This window comes from Entamoeba invadens (genome assembly GCF_000330505.1).
Source record: "Entamoeba invadens IP1 unplaced genomic scaffold scaff_1105074726593, whole genome shotgun sequence".
NCBI lineage: Eukaryota > Evosea > Mastigamoebida > Endamoebidae > Entamoeba > Entamoeba invadens.
Window position 1 is genome coordinate 52,588 of NW_004443647.1, and position 3,032 is coordinate 55,619.

A 3,032-nucleotide genomic window follows, 5' to 3' on the forward strand; every position below is an offset into this window, starting at 1 on the left:
TTGTGTAACTTTTATGTAATAAATTTATTATTTTTTTATTTCAAAAAATTCAAAAAGATCAAATAAAAAAATCACTTATTTACAGTTCATTTTCTCTTTCAATTTGTTTGGAAACCTACAAAGCAGCTTTCAGAGTGTGAACAGCCAGCCAGCACTTACCAACTAACTGACTCAGACCTCACGCTAAAGAATCCCAGGAATACTGGACAAATCAGCCATAGCAGCTAGACGATTCAAAGCAGGCAACGTTTAATTTAAGAGTTTTTGCGAGCAAGTTCTACAAGTTAATATCTCAATAACGAAAGAACGTTTAACAAACGAATATCTTTTATTGAAAGGACTTATGACAGTTCAGACATGTATTGATCCAATCAGTGACCATTTTGACCCCGTGATAGCAAACAGTAATGTGAACTCGGCGATACAACTGATTAAAAAGATAAAAATCAATCGATTAAATTCTCAACCCCATTTTTAGTTCTTTTTGAGATTTTTTTTGGTCGTCTTTTTCTTCACAACTTTACATACAACATCCCATTTTTATTTTTCTTTTGATCAGCTTGCAAACAGACTGACAAAAATAACTTTCAAAACACCTTGGAAGCTTTCGAACTGCAGATATTTTCAAGCTTTTGGTTTTGACGCATTCAATCGAGTATAACTGTGGTATACTTAACAGTTTCGGTATTTCTGCTGTTACTCTGCGTGACACTCCAATATCCACATACGCAACCCTCATACCACTATCAACAATTCTGAAATCAATACCAACTTGCCTAAAATCCTGCGTGCACACATCCGGAGTGGTTGTTTGGAAATAAGACTTCAGAATTGAGTTGAGGTATTTGGCAAACTTTTTTTCTAAATCCTCTCCATCACCAAATTCAACAGTTTTAGTTTCATTTGGTATTTCGTTGTGATCTTCTGATTGGTTGTCATCCACCATCCTTTCGTTGACAGTCGTAACAGCCTTCTTTTTAAATGGTGATATCGCTTCTTGTGGATTTGCCAGCACTTCCTGAAACATTTCCTTAAACTGTTGAGGTATTATAGGATCTTCAATGGGATCTTGGTTTCCAATCACATCATCTGACTCTTCACTTTCTGTCGTTGTTGTTTCTTCCTCGCCAACTCTATCTTTAATTTTTATGACTTCTCTGAACTTCGCATACAACAAATTCAGTCTTCTTTTTTAGGCTGCAAACACCCCAACATCTAATGGTTGTGTTAAATGTGAGGTGTGAGGCACCAAACATACGATTTCACAGTTCACATTGATGATTTTCTCGTTGACTTGGACATTCGGCTTGAGCAACAACCTCACATCTTCGATTGAGTGGCACGTTCACTGATCAAATATCAGAACAGCCTTATCAATATAACCAGTCTTAATTCTCGTGTCGACAATATAAGGTACTACAACGTAGTTGATGTATTGTATAAATAAGTCACTGTTGATAAAACCGTTTTTGCTATAATTGACAATGTTTCCTGTTTCCATCCAACCCAATTTCAAGAATTCAACTGCAACTCTTTTGTATTTTGTTACAATCATACAAGGAAGAGGTTGTGAGGGGGTAATAGTGCAAACGACAGTGGATCGAGCAATGTCACGTTCGACTCCATATTTCATTTTACTGTCTGTGGAAAAACCAGCAGTGAATACTCCCTTCACCATTTGCCTGTCTGGCCATGGCTGATACCCTGACTCATCCAAATTCAAAATAAATTGTGATGGGATGCCATTTAAAAAAGTTGCAGTGCAATGTAATACTTCAAAACGGCATCTTCGTCGTAGGTCAATCAATTGATTGGTTTTCAGCAAACACAGTCATAATCGAGAAGTTCCAATTTTTATGTTTTTTATCATAAACAACGTGGTTTGACACATCAACGTTGAAGGTTTTTATTATAAACAACCTCAAAAGAGTTATGCTGATAACTTTGCATTTTCCTTGAAACTTTTCATTATCAAGAATCAAATTCTTGACAGTTTCCCATTGTGTTACAGTTAGAAATGACGGTCGTCCATTATCCTTTTTTCCCAAACAATGCCGTCTCATACCTCTTTGTTTGTTGATATTTAACTGACTTTAAGATAAAGCAAAGACTCTACATAGTTTACTCTCGGTCACCTTTTCCGTAATCATTCCATTGAAAATTTCTCTTTCAATATTCATCAAATACACCTGAACATTCAGGGGCAATTCACAAAAGTTGCAATGTTTGCTGAATGTTCTTTGGGCTATTTCTTTCACTGGACCAGGACAATACTTTAAATTCTTTTCAAGTGTTGTATGGTCTAAGCCACTAAAAGCAACATTCCTGGAGCTCATAATTATATTATTTAGATTGTTTTTTTTAAAGAAAAACAATTTTATTTAAAAAAAGAAAAACAAATATGTAATTTTTGTTGAATCCACAGGGTTTTCTCATTCTCACATACTTTTCTCACATACTGTAATTTCCTTTGTTTTTTTTTTCACTTGTAAATTATTATTTCTTATTAAAATGATTATAGATTATAGTATTTAATAAATATTTTTATATTTTTTTAATTCAATACCAAATAATAGTTTATTTTATCAATATAACTTGAATATTATTATCTCAAAGTTGAAAATCATTTTTTTATGTTTTATACATCTACTTATTTGTTTTATGTTCTTAAACTTTATTATCAATTGTATAGTTTATACCAGCCAAATGAAACAATTATACATATTATTTGTATTTTAATGTACTTTAAAGAGTAAAAATAAAAATTATCTGAATTAAATAATACTCTTTATACACTTGTTTTTCTATAGATCCAATTTCAAACATGTCAATTTAATCGAGTAAATCGAAAAAACAAAAAAATATATTTTTGGTTTGCCACGTCATTAAAAAATACGCAATACACAAATTGTTACTGTTTGGCTAACTTTAAATTAAAAAAAGTCAACTGTATAAAAAATGAAGGTGCCATTGACATCCAAATAATTACTTTGATATTATAGCAGGAATAAACGACAAAGAAATGTTTCGGG